Source organism: Pogona vitticeps, chromosome 3 (assembly GCF_051106095.1).
Source record: "Pogona vitticeps strain Pit_001003342236 chromosome 3, PviZW2.1, whole genome shotgun sequence".
Lineage (NCBI taxonomy): Eukaryota > Metazoa > Chordata > Lepidosauria > Squamata > Agamidae > Pogona > Pogona vitticeps.
The window spans coordinates 97469072-97494390 of record NC_135785.1 but is presented as its reverse complement, the minus strand read 5'-3'; the positions used below and the strand labels follow the sequence as shown (position 1 = coordinate 97494390).

Sequence of the window (25319 nt, the reverse complement as noted above, 5' to 3'; positions counted from 1 at the left end):
TTCTAAGGCCACCAGTCTGCTGTTGGGGACCATGGAGAAATGTGAGAAACCAGCAGCCAATGGAAAAGAGCTCTCTTAATCCCCTTTTACACATGCATAAAGTCACTCCATGCTATATGTAAATGTCGTATATCTTTAGTAAAAAGCATCTACGTATACCGTGGTATGTATTTTAATGGTATTATTCTAAAGGTCAGGACAATGCAAAGGAAAATGGATTAAAAAGCAAAAGAAGAGGCCCATAGCTACAGGCTAGTCTATAGGAGTCTACTCATGTTGCTACATTCTACTGTGACTAATCATGCCAGGGTTTTTAAAATATATATTATTTGATACAAGGATAGCTTGGGGGTGGGAGGGGTGGAGTTCTGCAAATAAGGTTTGCAGATGTATTGGTTTATTGTCATTTTGCTTAGTTTTAATGTTTTATTCTGAACCGATCAACCCCCCCCTTCTTCAAAAAATGGGTATTAATTTTTTGCAAAAAGTTAAGAAGTGAAAATGTAATGTATGCAATTAAGCAAGAGGGAAAAGAGTACCTGTAGCCTTCATTCTCAATGGGTTAGAGAAGCCCATTGCAGATACTATGGACTTCATCCCTTGTGGTACCTCAACCTACTATTGTCAGGGTTAAGAAGCATTCTGGGAGATCATTCTCAGGACTGTCCCATGACGCTCTGTTTCAGAGGCAGAACAGCAAATGCTGCTGTTCACTTAAGGCAAGAGGCACAACACTCAAAAACTCCCAGAAAAATTCTGCCATTATGGTTGGGGACTGCCTCACTTTTCCAATGTATTGTCTGTTTCTGCTACTGCTACTACTGAGTCAACATCTCTTTGCCCCAAATCTCTTACATACATATGGAAACAGGTGTACAAATCGACTATGCCAAACTGCATGGGGTTTCTTAGTTACATAAACTGACACAAATATAGAAACCAAGCTGTGTTTTGTTCTTTGTGCATGTGTAGAAACATATTGTCTCCTCTAGACATATTGAATTACAACTTCAATTTTTCCCCCCATCAGAGCTGTGGCTGTAGGATTCATAGTCTAGCATATCTGAAGGACATCCAATTGATTAAGATTATTATAAGGCATTCTCATTTTCCCTGCCCCTGTGTGCGTGTGTATAATAGCTGTTCTAGCAGTACAAGTACTCTCCTGTCTACTGAAGAAGATCATGGGTTCAGGGCAGAGCAAAGCAGGCAAGACATTTGGTGTGTCCTTAGAAGCAAATTGCATGTTAGTCCTTCAGCAAAGCAATTTCACATTGGTTCATGAGCAAACAGAGTTGCAAATGAAGCCTGTGTTTACCTCCCAATGACCAATGACAAAAGGAAAGCTAACAAATTTGCAAGATGAAAGTGAGAAAGGTTAGTGCTAGGGGCTTGAGTAATTCAGAGAAGCTATGGGCTATGCCGTGCAGGGACACCCAAGATGGACAGGTCATAGAGGAGAGTTCTGACTAAACGCGATCGACCTGGAGCAGGAACTGGCAAGCCACTCCAGTATATTTGCCAAGAAAACTCCATGGACAGAAACAAAAGGCTAAAAGGTATGACACTGGAAGATGAGCTCTTCAGGTGAGAAGGCATCCAACATGCTACTGAGGAAGAGTGGAGGACAAGTACAAGTAGCTCCAGAACTAATGAAGTGGTTGAGCCAAAGCTGAAAGGATGCTCAGCTGTGGATGTGCCTGGAAATGAAAGGAAAGTCCGATGCTGCAAATAAAAATACTGCATAGGAGCCTGGAATGTAAGATCTATGAACCTTGGTAAGCTGGATGTGGTCAAACAGAAGATGGCAAGAATAAACATTGACATCCTGGGGGGTCAGTGAACTAAAATGGATGGGAATGGGCGAATTCAATTTAGACAATTATCATATCTACTATTATGGGCAAGAATCCTGTAGAAGAAATGGAATAGCCCTCATAGTCAACAAAAGAGTGGGATAAACTGCCAGTCTCAAAAATGATAGAATGATTTCAATACAGAAGGGAACAGAATGCAAGGGAGATAAGGAAAGTTACAGAAAATTGAATGCAGACTTCCAAAGAATAGCAAAGAGAAACAAGAGGGCCTTCTTAAATGAACATTGCAAAGATATAGAGGAAAATAATAGAAGGGAAAAACCAGAGTTCTGTTCAAGAAAATTGGAGATATTGAAGGAACATTTTGTGCAAAGATGGACATGATAAAGGACAAAAATGATAGGGACCTCACATAAGTAGAATACATCAAGAAGAGGTGGCAAGAATACACAGAGGAATTATACCAGAAAGATCTGGATGTCCCAGACAACCCAGATAGTGTGGATGCTGACCTTGAGTTAGACATCCTGGAGAACAAAGTCAAGTGGGCCTTAGAAAGCATGGCGAACAACAAGGCCAGTGGTGGTGATGGCAATGGAGGTGAACCATTCAAAATCTTAAAAGATGACACTGTTAAGGTGCTACAAGCCAGCAAGTTTGGAAAACTCAGCAATGGCCAGAGGATTGGAAAAGATCAGTGTACATCCCAATTCCAAAGAAGGGCAGTGCCAAAGAATGCTCCAACTACCGTACAATTGCACTCATTTCACAAGCTAGCAAGGTTATGCACAAAATCCTACAAGGCAGGCTTCAGCAATATGTGGACCGAGAACTCCCAGAAGTACAATCTGGATTTCAAAGGGGCAGAGGAACTAGAGACCAAATTGCTAACATGTGCTGGCTTATGGAGAAAGCCAGAGAGTTCCAGAAAAACATCTACTTCTGCTTCATTGACTATGCAAAAGCCTTTGATTGTGTGGAGCACAGCAAACTATGGTAAGTCCTTAAAGAAATGGGAGTGCCTCACCACCTTATCTATCTCCTGAGAAACCTATATGTGGGACAGGAAGCAACAGTTAGAACTGGATATGGAACAACTGATTGGTTCAAAATTGGGAAAGGAATACAACAAAGCTGTATATTGTCTCACTGCTTATTTAACTAACCCTGATTCCCTGAAAATAAGACCTAATCTGAAAATAAGCCGTAGTATGATTTTTCAGGATGCCATAATATAAGGTCTATCCCCAAAATAAGCCCTAGTTAAATGAAACCCCGCCCTCCACCATTGTGCAGCGTTATGCGGAAACCAGAAGATGAGATGAATGTAAAATAAAACATCCCCTGAAAATAAGCCCTAATGCATTTTTGGAGCAAAAATTAATATAAGACCCTGTCTTATTTTCCAGGAAACATGGTATATGCAGAATACATCATGCAAAAGGCAGGACTGGATGAATCACAAGCCAGAATAAATATCAACAACCTCAGATATGCAGATGATACAACTCTGATGGCAGAAAGTGAGGCAGAATTAAAGAACCTCTTAATGAGGGTGAAAGAGGAGAGCTCCAAAAATGCTCTGAAGCTCAACATAAAAAAAAAAACTAAGATCATGGCCACAGGCCCCATCACCTCCTGGCAAATCGAAGGGGAGATATGGAGGTAGTGACAGATGGTGACAGCAGCCACGAAATTAGGAGATACCTGCTTCTTGGGAGGAAAGCGATGACAAACCTAGACAGCATCTTAAAAGGCAGAGACATCACCTTGCCAACAAAGGTCCACATAGTCAAAGCTATGGTTTTTCCAGTAACAATGTATGGAAGTGAGAGCTGGACCATAAAGAAGGCTGACCGCCGAAGAATTGATGCCTTTGAATTGTGGTGCTGGAGGAGACTCTTGAGAACCCCCTGGACTGCAAGGAGAACAAACCTATCCATTTTGAAGGAAATCAACCCCGAGGGCTCACAGGAAGGACAAATCCTGAAGTTGAGACTTCAATACTTTGGCCATCTCATGAGAAGAGAAGACTCCCTGGAAAAGACTCTGATGTTGGGAAAGTGTGAGGGCAAGAGGAGAAGGGAACGACAGAGGACAAGATGGTTGGACAGTGTCATTGAAGCTACCAACATGAATTTGACCAAACTCTGGGAGGCAGTGGAAGACAGGAGGGCCCGGCATGCTCTGGTCCATGGGGTCACAAAGAGTTGGACACGACTTAATGACTGAACAACAACAAATGTGTACTTTTGGGCAGAGTGGTGAGGTCTTTGATTTACTTCACCTGATGCCATTCTCTGCATGTTTGTGCATTCAGAACATGATCAAAAAGGTCTCAGAATGGTGCACCAGTTTGGGAGACAATTGTTCTGTTTCAAGTTCATATCCCAGTTCAGCTCCTATACCTATTTCCAGAATGAAAAAGAAATGAAAAAGTGGAGTGAAACACAGTTTTTGGAAGACAGATTCAAATACATCTCCAGATGGATGCATATTTTATCTTTATCATCTGTATATGCAGAAGTCAGCTTCTGCACAGGGATCTATCTCTCTGGCTTGGGGGCACTTTTCTAAGCAGATGTAAAATATGGGGAACAGTTTTTCTCCATTTGCATGGAAATCTGATGCTCTGCGCAAACCCTGAGGTAATGTGGCCTAATGCAGTTATATACTTCATGCTTAGCTATTCAGAATACTTTTTTTTTTTTTTTTTGGTGATACAGCACCAGGTCTTTTTTTTTAAAACCACAATTCACATTTAGCTTCTTTCACTCTCTTTTTAACAAAGCTTTGAAGTGGAATCTCCCCCCCCCCCAGAGATAAATTGAGGTAAATGAATGCTCATTTGCTGAGACCACAATGCTCATTATTACAGGATACATGAATGCTTTATACACCATATGAAGAAAAATTATTCCAAATGATTATTGATGGGTTAATCAAGATAACCACGTCAACTTTCTTTGTCCATTAACGTGGACAGTACTTCACAATCATCATAATAAAAGCCAAATGTTAATGGTTCAGGTAATCAGATCCTAATGACGTACAATAGTGGATACTCGCCTTTAAATAGTTTACAATTTTCATAATCACTGAAGTGGTCCTTTAGTCCCATGATTCTTCATATTTCATCATGTGTCTTTGCCAATCAGATCTTCAATTTAACTTTTAGTTCTTCCTTTATTTCGAAGAGACCTAAAGAAGCAGAAAGCAAGGAAGCAGAAGGCTGGGAGCTAGTACTTTTGAATAAAAATAAAAACTCATAAGAACATGATTTCATGTACTGTATACAGAAATATCCTTTATAGCATATATTCTGCACAAATATATGTACATGAAATATAGGTAGAATTAAAAACAAATTAAAACATTAAGATAATGAGACCAGAAGTGTTATCTCAATAGCATTACTCAGCCATTTGCTAGATCTTCTTTTGTACACATAGCAGGGCATACGTTACATGGAAGGATTGCATCAGTTGAATTTCTCCACAGTCACAAAAATGTATCCTGTATGCAAGTAGCTGCATTTTACCTGATTATTCTTTGATCATCCTACTTTGCTTCAAAATCTATTAAGTGACTTCCGGATGGTCCAGCCAGAATCTTGTTCTGGCATGAAACACTCTTCAGCAATCATCCATTTGGCAAGGTGTGTTGTTTTTGTTCTCTATAGGTTGCTTTTGTTCTCTATAGGTTTAGCCCAGCTTCTTCTGGTTTAATATTTAGAGCTTGAGAAAATCAGAGACTGCTATGTCAATCTACTGTAAGCACCCTTCTGAGTTTTCTAAAAGGGTACCATTTAGAGCACTGGTTCTTAACCTTTGTTACTCAGATGTTTTTGGACTGCAACTCCCAGAAGCCTTCACCATCATCTCTGCTGGCTGAGGTTTCTGGGAGTTGCAGTTCAAAAACACCTGAGTAACAAAGGTTAAGAACCACTGATTTAGAACATGAAAAAAGTGTTACCTTATTGCAAGTGTGGAGAACTTCCCAGAGTCAGAGGGCCACCTTGCAATTTAGGTGAACGAAAGGATGAGCATGCACCATTTATTGAAAAGATTTTCTCTGCATATTCTAGCTATGTGGCTGTCAGTTTCCTAGAGGACACCTTCAGTTGATACCTTGTGTGCTTTTTGGGAGCTTGTGTACAGGTTGCTCCTTTTAAAGATATACCCTGAGGTAAATTGGTATCACGTAGAAAATCTACTTCTTGTTTGAAGGCTGCCCTTAAATGAGGAAACGGTTTTCAACATTTATTTTATCAGACTTTTATATAAAATCTGTTTTCCAACAAGTCCAAGATGGTGTATTTGTTTTGCCCCCATTTTATTTCCACAAGTCTCTGAGATGCATTATGTTAAGAGATGATGATTGGCCCAAAGTCACTCACAGAGTTTTGTGGTTCAGTGAGGACTTCAGCCCTACTCTCCTAAAAGCCACTTCAATGATCTAACCATTATACTTTACTGTCTAACACATCATATACCTCATCAGCATCTTGTTGAAGTTGGAGGAAGGACAACATAAAAATCTGAATCATCACAAAACACTAAGTGTGATAGCTACACAATAGATGCATCTATGTTATGCAGAAGAGCAAATCAAAATTCAGAGCAATTCTAAAAATGGGGGCAGCCCCCTCAAAAATGTTTAACTTTGGAATTGGACTTCAGATCAGTACCAGATTTGCCCTTGTTCTGTGCCAAATTTGGGGAAATTTCGGAGTGGGATTATGAGTTACAATTTTTTTTAAAGTAAAGCTGTTCCTCTCATGGGGAAATAGGTGACCCTAAACATCTCCAGATTTAAAACAGATCTTATAAATTGAAAAGCTCAGTCTTTTTTTATCTTGAAAGAGAATGGCCCCACCTTTTTTTATTTGGAAATAATCCAGGTTGCAGGGGCTGAAATACTGATAATTTTAAAAGGCCTTTCAAAAGAGAAAAACAACCACTTTGTTACACAACTGAGGCATATGTGAAATAGGCTTAAAACAAGAGTATTCCAAAGTAGATACAATGTTGCAGCTTTGAAGCAGGGAAAGGCTGTAGGTAATGAAAGGTCACTCAAAAGACAGAACTTCTTTAAAGACTCAAAAAAACAAGCTTGCTATAAAGAAATGGAGTTGGAGTCCTCCAGAAAGGACATTTTGCATGTATCTCCATGGAATTAGCATACCATTTTCTAAGGCATATTCAGATAATTTCTGCATTACAAAAGCACAGAGCAGTTGCGTTTTTCCCAGCACTGAGTGCTTTCAGTAAACATTATCTCAGGATTTCTGAGACCAGCGTCCTGACACAAGTCTTAAAAGGGAAATCTGCTCCAGGTCTGTAGCAATCTGAAATATTTATCCTGTTATTCAGGCCCCAATTAACTGTCAGGAAGAGAATTTTTCAACTCTTCCCTGGCCAAACAGAGGGGATTCTGTGTCCCGTTGTTAAAACATTTAAAAAGACACTTTTAAAAAGAACACAAAACAAATATTCAGAAGCTCACTTTATAAACATATGAAATGTTTTATGCTTTGTGCTCACTACCATTCACAGTTGCTGAAAAACAGTTCTGACACTTACTTTATGTTTGGGTGAAAAGTGGTTAACTGATGAAAAAAGGGAGTAAGCTTCTGAAACGTCCTCTTGTGTGGTGTTACTTTGTGAACTGCAGTGAGTACAAGTGAGTGTCCTATAGGCCAGTGGTTCTTAACCTTGGTTACTCAGGTGTTTTTGAACTGCAACTCCCAGAAACCCCAGCCAGCACAGCTGGTGGTGAAGGCTTCTGGGAGTTGCAGTCCAAAAACACCTGAGTAGCCCAAGGTTAAGAACCACTGCTGTAGGCCATCTTGACTGCTGCTATTGGTTTTTGTCAACATTTAGGCTGCCCTTTGCTATGTAAAGCTTGGCATCCTTTTTCCTGCTGGCAACGCAGGCATGATATTGTGCAGCAATTTCAGGGCATTTCCTCTTGTTTTGGATCATGGACACCAATCATAATATCCCACATTCATAAAGCGGAGTGTTTTTTGTTTGTTTGTGTAAGAATCATATCTGCTTCCAGCTCTCCTTTAACCACCACTTCACTGCTAGATGGCTTCACTCTTTATGTACTCTATAATTCATTTGTAGATGTCAATTTAAAATTCTCTGGTTAAAAAAAAACCAACCCTGCATTTTCAGTGGTGATATTGGGGTAGGATTTGGGGGAAAGATTAAGATCCCACTCAGCAGAAACAATAGAATCCAGCAGATTGCCATGTTGTGAAGCAAGGCATATTCCCATCTAGAAAGGGGGTGGGGAAAAGGTGGCCCTCTCGATATTGAACTGCAAATTTCACTATTCATTGCCTTATGCTGACTAGGGCTGACGGGAGTTGCAGTCCAACAACATCTGGAATCTCACACATTCATTTTCCTAGGACTAGAATGTCTCCTCCTGCTTTAAGACCATTATGTTATATTAGTTAATTGGGCCAGTGATCATTCCATCAAAAAGCACAGAACAACACTTCTCAGCTCTCTCCCATTTTCAAAACAGTGATGTGACAACAGGGACTATTAAGCCAATCAGTTTGGAACCATCCAAATCAATGTATGAACGTACACCAATGCTAAGAGTTCTCTTGCCCCCCTACCCCAACGACAAAATACTCTGTTACATACAGAGAGGACCTATATTGCTGTTGCTGAAGCCTATGATAAATTAATGAGCCTACTCAAGAACTTGGGCCATTTCCTTTATATTGCTCATAAAAGGTGTTATTAAAAATGAAGTAGATTGCTGCCTAAAACAAAGACAGATGAGAGTAAGTAAAATATTGATAAATAAATTCCATAAAAACGCAGCTGGTTGAAAGGCTACGGATAGCAAAGGACAAGTTAGAGCATAAAATATTCCCACAAGACCAAAACTAAAAAGGCAAAAGGTCGTGTGGTTGCTGACACCAAGGAGCGCTGCCCTCAATGCTTCCATTAAGTAAGTATTTCCTTACTTAATTACCAAACTGTTTGAAGGGCTTTACTCCCTTGTCAGGCTTTACAGAGCAATCAAAGTGTCCATTTCAATATACCACCATTTAACATTTACAGAGTCAAACAGCCCCTTCTTGGATTAATATGTACAAAAAGAAGATACCACATTGAGTGTTCTGTATCATATTAAACCTACTGCTATTAATGTAGGTGAGGAACAGGGCATTGACATCAAAACCCAGAACTGTTGTAACATAGTGGCTAAAGGTATCTGTGAAGAGTCTCAATCACCTAGCTGAAGTTATCTGGAAGTTGAGTCATGGCAACTGGACTTCTTTCTTGTCAGATTGAAATGTTTCACGACTCACCCAAGTACTGTATTTTTCCATGTATAAGACACCCCCCTACTTTTCTATCCCAAAATTATGAAATCTAAGTGGGCTTAGCAAATGTAGGGTAAAAAGGATCAAAGTGCTGCAGGATGGCTTTGATCCCTGCTAACTCCCTTTGTGCTAAGTCCCGCATGGCTTAGCAAAAGCAAGGGAAAAGGGATCAAAGCAATTCCACAACTGCACAGTCATTTTGATCCCTTTCCCCCTTATACAGCCATAGGATTGCTTTGATCCTTCCCCCCTCCTTTTGCTAAGCCCCATGGGAGTTGGCTTAGCAAGTGGAGGGGAAAGCAGGGATCAAAACCCTGCAGGATCACTTTGATCACTGCTTTCCCCTCCACTTGTTTTTTCTCCTCAGCTTACTTCTGTGTATAAGACAACCCTCAATTTTTAGTGTAAAGATTTTAGACAAAGTATATTCTTATACACGGAAAATATGGTAACTGAAGAAGCTGCTTGGATGAGTAGCAAAATGTTTCAACCTGACAGAAAAGAAGTCCAGTTGCCATGACTCAACTTCCAGATAGTGGCTAAAGGTGTGTATCTCAGAAAGGCCTCAATTTCAGTTTCACTTTACTTACAAACAGCCTCTGTGGTCTTATGTAAACTCAAATTTGATCCTGCTCTCTCCACTAAATGCAGGTAAGCAATATTAGCTTCTCAGGAAGTATGGATGAATGAGATAGTGAACACTGAGCCACTGAACTGTGCTATCTAAATCCTAAGTAACAAGCTAGGCCCAAGATGTTATGCCAACTGAGACAACAACAATAATAATTCCCTACCTCTTGTATTCTAGCAACTTTGCTGATGGGAGGTTAGAGTTTAGAACCACTATTCTCTTGAAGCACAACTCCCAGAATCTCCTAGGCAGTCAGGAAGTAATATTCAGCCTCCAAGGCTTCAGTGCATGCTGTGGAAGGGGCAGTGTCTTGTCACTTGCCTCGGGGAACAAAATTTCTTGGCCAGCCCTGTTGGAAGCCAGAGAGATGTGGAATGGGACTTTGAAGGTCTGCGCCTGGGACTCCTAAGGACTGGCGAATGCACATTTTCTTGATGATGCAGATTTGATTAAATCATTCATAAACACCAATTGCCTTGCAAAATGCCTACTGTATGTCCACTCCAGGCTTTCTTACACAAGTAACTTTCCCTCTCATTGCCAAAAGGTGGAAGGAAAACAAAAAAGGTCCCAAATTTGTGCAAAGTGTTAATTATGGCGATAGTTGTATACAATGTCTATCACACAGAAGTTGTCCAAGACAGCTTACATAGGTTTATCCTATGTTTTTGTCATCATTTCCACATGTAAAAGACATGTGCTGAGTCCAAGCCTACAGAAAGCAATGTAATTTAAAGGTAACACACTTTGGAATGAAAAATCAGTCTGTTTGTTTGTTCGTTCGTTTGTTTGTTTTTGCCTTTCTCCTTAAAAAGGACCTAAGGTGGCTTACATCACTGAAAGGCAACATTTGACGCTGATGACAATAAGTATACAATGGTGCTTTACATTATTTAAAGTACATTATTAAAAGACAGTATTTAAAGCTAAGAATGATAAATAGAAAGGCTTCTTCCATCATTAAAAGACAGTTTTAAAGCTAAAACAATAAATAGACAAATATTAAAAAGGAACAAACAAATACCACTCTGAAAGATGGTAAACACAAGTATTACGAAAGACCCAGTCAGAGCAGTAACACATATCAAACCATCAAAGTCACACTCACATAGCCAGTCACTTAAGGAAAGCTTGCCTGAAGATAAAGGTCTTTGCCTGCTTGCAGAAGGAGAGCAAAGATGGGGCCAGCCTGGCCTCTTGTGGGAGAGAGTTCCAAAGTCTGGGAGCAGCAACAGAGAAGGCTCTCTCCTGTGTTTCTATCAGACACACTTTTAAAGCTGGTGGGACTGAGAGAAAGGCCCCTCCTGGTGATCTTAACACACAAGCCAGCTCATAAAGGGAGGCTCATTCTTTGAGACAGTTTGGACTCAGGTCATTTAGGGCTTTTTAGATTAAAACCAGCACTGAATTTTTTTTGTCCAGAAATGGACCAGCAGCCAGTGGAGTTGGTGCAATGGAGGTGGGCGGGTTATGTGATCCCTGTAAAGAGCCCCACTCAGCAATCTGGCTGCTGCCTTTTCGACCTGCTGGAGTTTCCTGACACTTTCCACCCACAGCCACACATAGTGTAACTGTAGGTTCTTTCCACCCTAAACGTAAGAAGTCTAGGAATTCTGAGAGATTTGTCTCAAAAAGAAATGGAAACAAAACAAAACAAAACAAAATCTCACCCAACCCAAATTTTGACAGTATTGTCTTCAGGAACTTTTATCTTCATTAGTCAAGATTTTTTTTTGGTGATGAACCCAGTGCTGGCATTTCTTCAGCATTTTTTCTTGCCAGAGATACAAGTGCTCCCAAACCAAGTGGATGTATGATATTAAGCTTGTCATCTTGCTGTGGATGTGAGCTGCAAATACTTCTCCCCACTACCACCCTCCACATGCCAAGGCATGGAAACAGTTGTCCTGTCAAGCAGGGGTAACATCATGATGGCAGGGATTCATGGAACCCAGCAGGACACTGAAAGTGATGGTTGCATCCACCTCCTACACACCTAGTGTGTTTCCCCTGCTTCTTTTGGAGACTGCAAAGGTTTTTCACACCATTGAAAGAAGAATTTTGCTCCCAAGGCAAAACTAAAATACAGCCATTTTGAAGCAAATTCAGAGTAGGGTAAGATTCTGAAGTGTATCTTTGTCTAATGGTTTCTTTGCATTTGGATAATGCCTTTTAAGATCAAAATATTTCCATTATGTTAAAAAAAGAGAGATGGATATACTACAGTACTTGTATCATTTTACTTTAGTAGGATCATAACATGCCAACTTGATAACTGACAGATAGATAGATAGATAGATAGATAGATAGATAGATAGATAGATAGATAGATAGATAGATAGATAGATAGATAGATAGATAGATAGATAGATAGATAGATAGATAGATAGATAGATAGATAGATAGATAGATAGATAGATAGATAGATAGATAGATAGATAGATAGATAGATAGATAGATAGATAGGCTGTCTCCTGTGGGAAGTGATGCTCTCATAGATACACATTTGTGTATTTATAGCTTTACAATAAACATTTATGAAAATCCAAAGGCAATCCTTTTAAAAAATACACACCAATGGCCTAATTCATAACCTCTTCATAAGTGGAATGCTCAGCATTTGTTCTGGTGATCTCCAGCTCATATATACAAAAGCCAGTGAGTGCCCTGTTGAAAACAATGGGACTTTATGCATGCAAGAGATCCGTGCATGTCTCCTTCTGCAAGGGACAGAAAGGAAACCATGTGCAGAACTGACTATTCCACCCATAGTTCAGAATAAACAGGATACTGGGCTTGTTTGTCTACAGTTGATTTGATTCATCACCAAAGCATTAAAACAGCGAATGTCTCTATGCCCATTCAAGCACAGGCTGCTCACTATGGGGTGAAGATTTTGAAGGAAAATATTAAGTAGATTTTTCCTACCTGTTGACCGAGTAAAAGTGTGTGTGTGTGCATGCGTGTGCGTGCACATGTGCGTGTATGTATTAGTGTGTGTGATTCAATTCTTTTGCCATCTGAAAAGTGGTATAGTTATTGATGACATATTTCCCAAACAAAGTTTACCCTTCAGTGAAGCATCTTTCTCACATGTAACCTAATCCTGAACATGTTGTATCAGAAATACTTCTTCCTAAGATCAACAGGAAGTGAGTTAAACTCCCAAGTAAGCATGCAGAGGATTGCTTAGTCTCAGTTGAATTGTGGAAAAGAAGATGTCCTGCTGTCTTCAGAAGAACAGCAAACAAAGCCTCAGCAGTGAGCCCATTCTTACTTTGACTCGACAAGAGAGGAACCACCTGCAGGAATTACTCCTTTTCAGATTCTTCCCAACAGAACCGTTCAAGTAATGATTAATCACTGAATAAATTTAAGCCCTGACAAATGAAATAACGACAAAGAAAAGACAGAGATGGGGACTGAGCAGTGGGTGCGTGTAGCCCAGGCGCAGGAGGGTGGAATGGCCAAAGAAGATGGATGACCCAGGAAATGCTCACTGCTTAAAGTGTGCTAACAGAAAGACAAATAAACGAAAGCTATGAACATAGTCAAGGAAATAATGTGACACTCATCAAATTGACACACATCAATTGGGTTTCGCCCTCCACTCTAAAAAAATCTGATAGAAGGGCAGCTCAGCAAGAAGATCGGCTAATGAGAATTTTTAATTGGACTTTTATGCCTGATCGTAACTGAAATAAGAGATACTGTAAATGACAGCTTAATCCATTATCGTGGAAGGCACTGGGAAGGCTTGGTTGATTATATCCACAGATTAGGCTAACTATGTCCCTACTAATTTGAGAGGCGATGAATCATGAAGTTCAAACAGGGCTCGGATGAGTCAATTATTCTAAGCAGTGATATCAAAAGCTCATATTTTTGACACCAAGGAATCAAACAAGTTCTGTTCAACAACAAACCAAAATGAGCTTTATTATACATTCTCAATTGACCAAGTCATTAGCAACATGGAAGAAGCTTTTGCTAATTTTTCAGTATGTTCAGTATCTTTTTGCCCCTAAGGAACGCCTTCTGGCAGGGATTCATTAACTTGGAAAAAATGTGGAGAAAATGAGGGAAAATATTTCTGTGCTGATAGCTACTGGAGTCAATTGTACAACTATTTACTGCAGAGATTTTACTAACATTTTAATTTTTTTATAATAACTTGGAAAAAAGGAGTACATGGTGGATAAAGCTGATCATAAAATCAGGAGAAATGATGCTGACATGAAACAAGTTTCAAAGGACATACAGAGATGATATCGCTATTAGGCCAACCAAAATGGCACAAAAAGTGTTCCGTTTTTTACATTACTAGCTCGTCATCCAGGGAGATGTTATAAAAAGCATGTGGAGGGGCAAAGCTGAATCTTCCATCCTTGTTGTCTTTTTTTTGTGCCAGGAAATGGTGGAGGAAAAATGCTGCAGACAAAACAATGGACTTCATTAAAGCATGCAACGGCATTATATTTAATCCATGGCAGTCCATAGATTTACTGTGGGATGTACTGGGGTTTTATTTACAGTCTCTCATGTTGATTGTAGTTTGTGTGACTGGGAGAGAATTTTCTGGCCTGGGGTAACCGTCTATCTGCCCAGCACTAACCAATTGTTTCTTCCAGCTTTTGAAATCCAAAAAGAGTCCCACTTCTCTGCTGAATGTTCTTACCCTTTCTATCATGGGTGGTGGCAGTTGTTTGTTGCTGTTGATCTGATTGATTGGTTTCAAGTATGTATGCGGTAAAGAAAGTAACATTGACAAGTTTGTGATTTCAAGCAATTGTAAGTAAATAATTTTTTTCTATTCTTTTTCCTACAAATATCTCAGTGAGTTATTGAGACTTTAAGTGCCAGTTAATGAGAAAGGGGTGGGCTCCGTGGAACTTTGCAGCTATTTTCCTCTGTGGATATCTATACTACTTCAATATAGAAAAGAAAAGAGAGAGAATTTTACTAAAATTCAAACCCTGCAAAAAGAGGGAAGTTCAGAATTTTTTGGACATCTCTGACAGCATAAACTCCCGTAGAAAACTCAAAGTTATATACATTCACTCACCTTTACCTTTATTTTTCTGGACCATGGTTTGGTGCATAAATGCAAACCGGAAAATAATGGGCACTGTAAGTATAATAGTACTTAACCAGGACTGTTAACATTCACAATCATAAAATTAATCTAATATAATGAAGAAGGTGGAGGAAGGTCTGTCTTTTCCCACTTGAGGATCTCACCTGGCTATTGCTTCCACTGTTGTTCCTGGCACAGTGAATCTGCTCATGCTTGGAAAGAAACCCTTCTGACCGCCAATAACAGGATCAGTCTGGATCAACTCAAAAAAAGTAAGTGAACAGATTGTATTGCTTAACCAACCAAATTGAGGCCTAGCCACATGGGGCAAGGCTTTCTATCCCCATAGGAAAGATGAGTTCTGGAAGTTGTGATCCAGAAAAGTACCTTTTCCAAGTTCTGTCTCCCATGTTTCACACTTGAAGCTGAGAAGACCTGGGCAATGATGGATGTTACAAATTCATCAGAAGATCTGTGATCCCACCGGTGAGGCATGTGATGTCTGGAAAACATCCTGAGTGCTCTGCCTATTGGACATGTACCTTCTCCCTGCCAAATCTCAGAATTCTCCATTCTGGGGGTTCCACCTGCCAGACCAACAATTAAATTGTGCTCCCCTGGAGGAAGGCTGGGCTGGAAGGCTAGGAGAGGCAGAGCTCTGGTGTAGGTGTTGAAAAACAAAGTTAGTGGGTTCTTTAGCGCCTAGCATTACCCACAGTCAGGGAAGAGAGAGGACAAGGCAGTGACCCCTTCTGTGCACTGCCCTTGTTATTATTTCTGGGGCACAATCATGGGGTTAGGCATCCCTTTCTGCCATGTTTTTGTTCTGATGGTGTATCAAGAACTAAGTCATTATTTGATGACATCCAAACTAATGTAAGTCATCAAGAGTGTGAACTATGCTCTTAAAGAGTATAGAAATATATATCCTTGAATTCAATTATTTGTGGGCTTCCTAGAGACTTTTGTTGGGAAAAATGCTATACCAGGGGGACTCTTGGTTTGGTTCCACAATCAAAGCCCTTCAGCACTGTTGGGGCGTTGCTCTTGCATAACAGGATGCAAAGAAAATAAATGCGGAAGCTCCACACAGCCATTAATAGAACTGTGCAACAGATTTGGATAAATCCTGAAATGAATACAGAATCCTAGACAGATTCAGCTGAAGTCCAAAGTGGATCAGATTGGCTTGAATCAGCTCTAAATTCTATCCAAACTAATTTGGACTCATTTTGCAATTCGGATACTGAAAGAAAGCCAAGCAGTGGTTTCCAAAATATTTGCAAGGAGCTGTGATGGGGAGGAGGAGGTACCTGAACTTCGCTCATTGACAGCTCAAGCTTGCAATCTTAGACAAGAAGCTCACCAGTATATTTCAGTCACACTGCTTGCAGTGAGAAATTGTGTGATGTCATTAAACTTATACATTCATTTATCTCATTACCATATTTTTCTGTGTATAAAATGACACTTTATCTTTAAATAAATTGAGAAAAAAATGAGGGTCATTTTACACACGGAAGGCAGCTCTTTACCGCTGCCTTTTGCTCCCTTCCTTTTTGCTAAGCTCCGGGCCTTCTCAAAAGGCAAGGAAAAGCGGCAATCCCTTTGACAGCCGCTTTCCTTTCCTTTTGCCAAGGCATGGGGGCTTAGCAAAAATGGAGCCCTTTGATTCCTACTTTTTCTAATTTGGGTCTTATACTCTTGGTCATCTTATAAATGGAAAAATATGGTAGTTCTTTAGCTTTTCTTTCGCTGTTATTAGCATATCATTGAAAAAAACTACACTGAGTGTTTTGATGGTTGTTGACTGCATTAGACCATGGTCACACGAGGCAAATGTTGCCCTGTTCTAACCATACTTTTCATACCTTTGTTGTACTGAATTTCTGTCACATGGCATATATACCAGGGAGAATGTTCCCATTTGTTTTAATGGTACTAATTCTTTTTTTTCCTATTCAAATCATTTTGGCTGGCTACGCTGTTGTACTGATTTATTTTCTCTCATTTCCCGGGCCAGTGCAACCCCTTACCTTAATTTAAAAAAGAAAAAAAAACTATATGTTGATATGTCAGGAAGGGGTTCCTGTTTGGTAACATTTTGTATGTTGTGCGGGCAGCTCTTGAAGGAATGCATAGTACACAGTGGATGCCCCACCCCATGTAAAGTTGTGTCACTTGGAGGACAGTAGGTGGAGTGATGACCTTTAAAGCCTTTGACATAAGTTTATTTATATTTCAATATACAGTGGTACCCCGCATAGCGACGTTAATCCGTTCCGGATTAATCGTCACTATCTGGAAACATCGCAATGCGGGGGGGAGGGAAACCCCATAGAAACACATAATGTGTTCCTATGGGGCAAAAGGGACGTGGTGGCGCTGCGGGTTAAACCGCAGAAGCCTGTGCTGCAGGGTCAGAAGACCAAGCAGTCGTAAGATCGAATCCACACGACGGAGTGAGCGCCCGTCGCTTGTCCCAGCTCCCGCCAACCTAGTGGTTCGAAAGCATGCAAATGCAAGTAGATAAATAGGGACCACCTCAGTGGGAAGGTAACAGTGTTCCGTGTCTAAGTTACACTGGCCATGTGACCACGGAAGATTGTCTTCGGACAAACGCTGGCTCTATGGCTTGGAAACGGGGATGAGCACCGCCCCCTAGAATTGAACATGACTAGACAAAAATTGTCAAGGGGAACCTTTACCTTTACCTTTATGGGGCGAAAACTCACCGTTATGCGAAGATCCTCCATAGCGCCGCCATTTTCGCTGCCTCAGTAAGCGAGGAAATCGCGCGAAAATGGTTGCAGCAGCCATTTTGGGCACACGGTGGCCATTTTGGAACTGCCAATCAGCTGTTCCACAAACATCGATTGGTAAGCGAAACGCTCATTGATCATTGTAATGTGATGTTTAGGCTATTAAAACATCGCACTGCGATCGCATTAGCGATCCCAAAAAATAGATCGCTATGCGGATTTGTCATTAAATGGTGCACTCGTTATCCAAGGCACTACTGTACTGGACACCAAAACCCCACTAAACAATTTATGGCAGGGCAGCTATCCGGCAATAATGGCCACTGCCTGCCCTGGTGGCTTGGCTTCGGAAAAGAACCAATGGGGTCGGGCACACATGCCATAACACTAAGGAATAAATTGATACACCATCAGAAAAACAACAACACAACCCTCCCAGTGAGGGGGGAATGTTCCGCACTTATACTGCTGGCCGGGAAAATGATTTGGTAATGGCCATGTATTGTGTGACCAGAAATGTATGCAACAATCTAACAGGGCTAGAACTAGGGAAGATTTGCCTGGTGTGACTGCAATATTAATTAATCTGAGCATCTCTCCTTTCACTTCCAGGCTTTATCCCTATTAATTTGAATATCCTAGCTGAAATGATTGCTGTGCAGAAGGGAAGGGAAGATGCACAGAGGGAAGCAGAGTTGCGCTTGTGCCTTAGAAGGAACCTTGTTTGGAGGTAATGTCGTGTTTATTCTAGCTTCTATTTCTTCTGCATTTCAGTTTTCAAACCTTGATTCACATTTCTTTCCCAAGTGAATCCCACTCAATTTTATTCTTTGTATTTGTTGATTATTTGAGTGAGGGTGTGATTACACAGCCATATAGCTGACATTCTGGACCGCTTGCAGCATGATCTAGTGCGAGCTCTTCCCTGGCAGTCTCATGATCTACGGGCAATAGCAGTCCAGCCCAGTCCTAATCCATACCCAAGCCGTTTTGGCCCAGCAGTAGGGCTACTGTTTTGGAGGGCCAGGCTAGAGCAATCCTCAGTGGACAGGAGAATCCCTTTAAGGGAAATTCCTTCTGGCAAAATGAGCCTTTCAGGCATGATCAGATGTGCATCTTTCTCGCTGTCTAGTTGTATCACTGTCTATATGTTTATTTTAGGATTATTCTAGTACTACTTTCATCAGGTAGAGGTGCTTCCCTTTTCCTGCTACAAAAAACATTCACTTAGGAAGAAACTATATTGTCTTGCAAAAAAATCATAGATTTTGAAAGCATCTTTTCAGCCCTTGTATTCCAGAGGTTAGGAGTGTCTCCTTTCCTCATAGTACTGCTCTGCTTCCTTACAGTTCTGCTGCTCATGAGCGTACATCTGCACATGGGGGCTGGCTTTGCTTTTGCCCCAAATTTATCCTGTCTTCTGGCATTCATCCTGCCTTCATGGACATAGCTTCCTCTCCTTTCTCCTTGTGGATCTCCCACCAAAAGTCTGGTATCATTATATGGGGTGTGATCTAGGCCAAAACTTCACTGAACTTATTTGATAATAAGGGTGCAACCAGACAAGCATTTATCCTGCTGTTCGTCTCTTGTTTCTCAAGGATCATTTCAATATTTCCCCTAATAATCAGAAGGATGCTACTCCTGAGTGGCTGCAATCCTTTCACATGATTAACCAATTCATTTTCTTGAGGCCCCAGTGATCCTTTGCGGTCACTATTGTTGTTACTAGGTTACTTTGCATTTTTCGCTTGAAAGTATTTTGTATGTAGAATTTATTCGGTGCTTCTAAAGCGTTTCTGGGCATGTCTCGAGAACACAGTTCATGAAGCATACAGTGAAGTGTAGTGCAGAAATGACCAACTTTCCACCTTTTTCCCTCTGGTTTCCACGGTTGCTAAAACAGCTTGCATTTACATTTTTAAAGACTACAACGATTCTAGTGCCACATCATTTGTCAACAAGTTTTGCTCTGCACTGAGAATGAATCTTCTGATCCTGCTCTAAGTTCTTGATAACAAGCCAAATTACAGCAAACCCTGCAAATCCTAGCAGGAACACCTTTTCACACATAGAGAGATACCCAGGGATAAAGCAGTGTTAATAATGATGATGATGACTTAAAGAGAATATTTTGTAAATAAGAAAAGTGCTGAATTCACAGAAAACAATATGGGGTATTGAGAGAATTTTGTGGGGAAAGAAGACTCAACTTTACATTAAAATGCAAATAAGCCAAACTTTAGGAAACCCCTACAGTAGCGCGGCCCTTGTGAGGTCATGGAGTAGGAAAAGCGAAGGTTGGGAGGGGAACCTGAATGGCTTCTGGCCAGCTGTCTGTGGGAACAGACATAAGGGACCCCATTCCTTGCCTTGCTACAAATGGAATAATGGACCCAGAAGCATAAACCTACAGGTCATCTCTCTACCTCCTTCCTTCACTCCTGGATTTTTGATTTATCAAGGTTTTACACAAGGATAAGTTATATACAAACATTTCACACAGTGCCAGTGAGGCCTGGCAACAGCAGGGAGAGGAGTGGAGATGGATGTCCTGGTTTTAAAGTCCTCTCACAGACAAACAATGAACTCTCTTTTTCTCCCACATGACTGACTCTGAGATTTACCTTTTCACCTGGAGAAGCGTAGCAATATCTGGAGATGTCCACCAGCACTCTCATATTGGGCATCCCTAGCTGATCTCTCACACTGGGAATGGCTAGTTTTGAAAGAGCCAATGACCACTCCTCTGCCTCCAGGATCTTTGGGGGGGGCATACATGCAGATTCCCCTCTTGGCAAAAATAAAAGTGAATTTGGCTAAAGAACTGCTTCCAGTTTTAAAAAATGAGTATTCTAAGGTGCCAAATGGTGCAGGTAGAGGCAGCTGTGAAACTGTTTAAAAGGTGAAAGAAGACGCAATTCACCTTTCTTTGTTGTGGAAAAAAGGAACGGGGGAGGGGCTGGAGGCTGCCAAGGGGCTGCATTTTGCCCCATTGTTCTTTACACAGAAGGAATAATATGGAAAGGAATTGCAGGCGGGGGTGGGTGGCGCAAGGAGCGTGGCAGGGAGGAAATAGGCCAATCAGAACACCCTAGTTGTTTTAACCATAACCAGGCCTCAGGATACTGGCAAATACTTCCTTTTTTAAAAAAAAATCTGCTTTATTATTATTATTATTATTATTATTATTATTATTATTATTATTATTATTATTATTATTATTATTATTATTATTATTATTATTATTATTATTATTATTATTATTATTATTTTATTATTATTATTATTATTATTATTATTATTATTCATACATACAAAACAACAAAGACACAACAAAAACAACAAAAGATAACTAAAGCAAGACATCCATACTACATATATAGATCAGAGATTTTGCCATCGTCTAGGTCAGCGGTCCCCAACCTTTTTGAGACTGCGGACCGGTTGGGGGTGCAGGCTTTCTGTTCGGGGGTGGGGGCACTCCTGCACTTGCTGGTGGGTATGTTGCACTTGTGGACGGGCATGTCACGCTTGCATGCATGTGCGTGAGTGCAGCATGCCCAGCAGTGAGTGCGATACGCCCAGCTGTGAGCGTGACACACCCACCATTCATGCGGGTGTGTGTGTGTGGAAATCCATCTCCGCAGCCCAGTTCCAGCAAGCCCACGGACTGGCAATGGGCCATGGACCAGGGGTTAGGTACCCCTGGTCTAGGTAATCTAATATCATCAATAGGTTCTTGTAAGTACTGGTTCGCCACAATCATTTCTTCTCCTTAGTTCCTGTTTCTTTCTGGACCCAACTGTACATCAGCTTCCAGCTTTCCTTTACAAAATGTCTCGGTTTATCCCACATTGCCTCTGAAAACATATCTAGTTCTGCAATATTCAGTAGCTTCTTCAGTAGCTCCTCCATCATTGGTATTTCTCCATTCTTCCATTTTTGGGCCCAGAGTAACCTGGCTGCTGTAAAAATATACAATATACTATATTTTATTTTTTTATCAATGATCTTTGGCATTATATTCAATAGAAACATTTCATGTTTAAAACTTAGATTTTGATGGAAATTTTCTTGTGACACTCCCCAAACCTGTAACCATTTTTTTCTTTTTCACTGGACCACTATACTGTACATGATATTAAGTCCCTGGATCTTTTTTTTTTACATTTCCAACAAACATTACTGATCCCTTCTGGCATTTTTGCCAGTCTTACCTGAGTAAAATGCCATCTATAAAACATTTTAAGGATGTTTTCTCTAAGATTAACTGGTTCAATCAACTTATAATGATCTTTCCATATTTTCATCCAGTCATCTATATTGATGTTATAAGTTTTGTGCCAATCTGATCATCACCTCCTTCACCCTCTCATCTTCCAGATCAATACTAATAGATGTGTGTGTGTGTGTGTGTGTGTGTGTGTATGATTTTCTCTTTCATGTAAATCCATAGTTCATCCACCTGAACGTTCCCCTCAAAAAAGCCCACATTTTTATCCTTTTTATATATTGATTCTAATTTCAACATTGACCACCAGTCTGTTGATAGACCCAATCCCTCTAAATCTTATTTATTTTTCAGAATTTGATCTTTAGTTAACAAGTCTTTATATGTGAGTAGAGCTCCCTCCTTAGCACTTTTAATGTAAAGGCCTCTATTGGTGCTACCCATATTGGAATTTTCTTATAGGTTTGCACTTGAAATTTCTGTCATATTAAATATAGAGCTTTCCTCACAATATGTTCTGAGAAATGTGTCTGTTCTTTGCTTTTTCCATACCAAATACTTCCATTTTTAACATGATTCTTTTGTACTAATGATTGATCATTCATTCATTCAACTTGTATTTATTTATTTGCCCAATAAATAATTAAATTAAATATTACTCTTTCAGGCTGATGTCATCCTAGGGGTGTGGTGCAAAGTTACAATAGGATTTCAGCCTGTTTAGCTGACTTTTATCTGGATCACCTTGATATCCATTTCCAAAACCAGTTGCCCTTCTACCAGCTCCTGCTTCCTCCCAACCCTTATGCATCCTGCATCTGTGACATCACAACAATTTACACTCTAGTTTCAGGTTTTGACTCTAAAATGTCAGGGGCAGGGATGTTGCCAACTTAGCAACACTGTATTTAATACAGATTATTAACAGAGACATATTTTCATTAGCAATATACTGTTTTGTTTTTTAAAAAGGTTGGGGAGAGGAGAGAGTTGTTTAAGTGTTTTTTTTTCCTTCATGTTTTTTCCCCAAACTCTTTGCATTAAGACTCTGAGGAAAACAAATATTGCAAGAGAAGAAATAATGGCAGTGCAATTTGGGAAAGAATATACAGTATATGGCCTTTCCTCTTCTAAACACTATTACCATCTTGTGCTTTCTCTTTCCTTTAAAAGCAAAACAAAACAATGAGTTGAAGATGGATGACTTTTAAAATAATTCATTGAGCAAGTATCTTTGCAAAAAAAAAAAAAAGCACAACTGCTTTTCAGTCTGATCTCTGCAGGTGGCAGAATATTGGTAGAACTCAGCAAACTCTGGCATTAATGTTCAACCAGGTACAGCGTCGGCTGCAAATCACTCAGAGAAAGAGAATGACGGCTTGACATTTCAGCATTCTGGCCTTTTTAGCTACGCATGTAAGCTCCTTGTAAGCTGCCATGTCTAATTAGCTGCTGAGGCATTCTGTCTTCAGCCAGGGCTCCTTGCTTGCGATTAGGAAGAGTGGAGGAGGTCCCTGAAGCAGATCATTGTGACAAAGCACCTCTTGATTGTGCTACAAGATGTCCTGCAGATGAAGTCCAGACAGTTTCAACTAATCATCAACTTTTGCATGCTTGCAAAGCAAGGCCTCTCCTTTGAGGTGTATGGGAGGAGTACTTCAAGGAGAAAGGAAACCGCTTATGTAAGAAGAGTGTGTCTGTGTGTGTGTGTGTGTGTGTGTGTGTGAGAAAGAGAGAGTGGGGGGGAGAGAGAGAGAGAGAGAGAGAGAGAAGAGAGTCCTTCAGCCATAGGCAGGCAGCTCATCCCATTGCTGTGGGATTCTTGTAGTTCGAAAAACACACACCAGATGGGTGTGTGTTTTTGCTTGCATGATTTTAAGAGAGCTATTGCATTTGCAGAGGAACTCCAGGAAAGCATACAACCACAGGATTCACCCTCAAATGAAGGAATGTCTTAATGCTGTCAAAATCCACAGATGAAATACCAGCACCCACGCGATCACCTTAGTGGTTTCCTACCTGTGCTATGCAGGTATTTGTGTAAAATGACACCTCCAAAACCAAAGACTCTTTGCTTCAGCCTGACATCAATTAGTCAACTTGCACAGTGTCTGCCTATTCCTCATGATTCTGAAGCTCAATGCTTCCTGCCAAATGCAGGATCAAACTAGGCAAGGCTTGAGAGATGGTAGATTTCCTTGGTTCAGGAAAGGAATGCTTATATACCTCATTGCCATTGCTATCCTTCAAGAAGCAGGAGAGCAGCAGTGGATCCATTACAAGAATGAACCCAGAGCAATTAGTATAGAGACTTGTAGCAGCCTGGGTTATTGGCTTGTGCCAGTCTAGGCTAAAGAAGAAAACTGAGCAAATCCAGCAGAAATGTGACTTAACAGGAAAACTATCTCCTGGCCACTAGATACAAATGTCCCTTCTTATATAGCAAAATAATGGTGGGAAATAGTTGGTGATGATGGCAGCGATATGGAAGAGTATTAGGGCAGTTCAATATAATGAATGAATGAATCAGAATTAATATTTGTGAAAAATACCAGCATCATATCTATGAAAAAATATTTTTTAATTGTATTCTGTTTTATCTTTTTACTGTATTTTAATTGTTGTAAGCCGCCTAGAGACCTTTGGGTAGTGTGGGCGGCATATAAGTTAAATAAATAAATAAATAAATAAATAAATAAATAAATAAATAAATAAATAAATAAATAAATAAAATAAGCTGTAGAAGCAGAAGCACTACATGACTGTGTATTTTAAGAGAGAGAGAGAGAGAGAGATTAAAGTTTATAAGATTTTAAAGTTGTTACGAATGTTTGTTCTTGGCAACCATGACTTTTCTTGTGGTGAAGAAGAAAAAGAAGACAATGATGGTGATCAGCTAGTATTCCTGCCCCTTGTATAGGGAAATCATTAAAGAACACGGCTGAGCTGCAGATCAACAGTGGTAATGGTGAGGTAGTCATCATTTTAAAAAACAATGTCACAAAAGCTATTCCAACGCTGTCACTCTTAAGACGAATTAGTTTCCATCAAAGCAACAGATTATCTGTTCATGTTGTCCACCAGGCCATTACAATGAGCAACCAATACAGACAAATGGTATCTAATCTCTTCGGCTCTTCCTTTGGACTGATTGATGGTTATAACATCGCCAATATTATAAGGCAGAAAAATTATGCTGACATTTAGAAGCCAAAGCATCGGAAGATAAAACTAAGTACAAAGCACGTCCAGAACCATAAAAAAAACGCAGCACGAGGGAGAAATAGCTCAAGACAAATAGAAGCCAAAAGTGAACAGCAATTAAGGGAAAGGAGAATTATATAAAGGATAGACTATACCTTGTGAGTAGCAGGCAGCTCAATTAATTAAACCACAAGAAGGGAAATCTAAGTGTTACTCTGAAACATTATTAAAAGG

At 40.2% G+C, this 25319-nt stretch overlaps 2 long non-coding RNA genes across 2 annotated transcripts in view; both read right to left on the bottom strand.

Moving 5' to 3' along the window:
- Window positions 1–1429: 1429 nt before the first annotated feature.
- On the bottom strand, window positions 1430–17686 carry LOC144588317 (uncharacterized). The gene is made up of 2 exons (XR_013543822.1): window positions 15050–17686; window positions 1430–5018 (listed from the first exon to the last, which is right to left on the bottom strand). It is a non-coding gene; the product is annotated as an uncharacterized LOC144588317 (long non-coding RNA).
- A 2478-nt stretch (window positions 17687–20164) lies between these two features.
- Window positions 20165–25319, bottom strand: part of LOC144588315 (uncharacterized) — a 47548-nt gene continuing 42393 nt past the window's right edge. The window contains exon 2 of the long non-coding RNA XR_013543820.1: window positions 20165–21615. This is a non-coding gene — a long non-coding RNA (uncharacterized LOC144588315). The remainder of the gene's footprint in view (window positions 21616–25319) is intronic.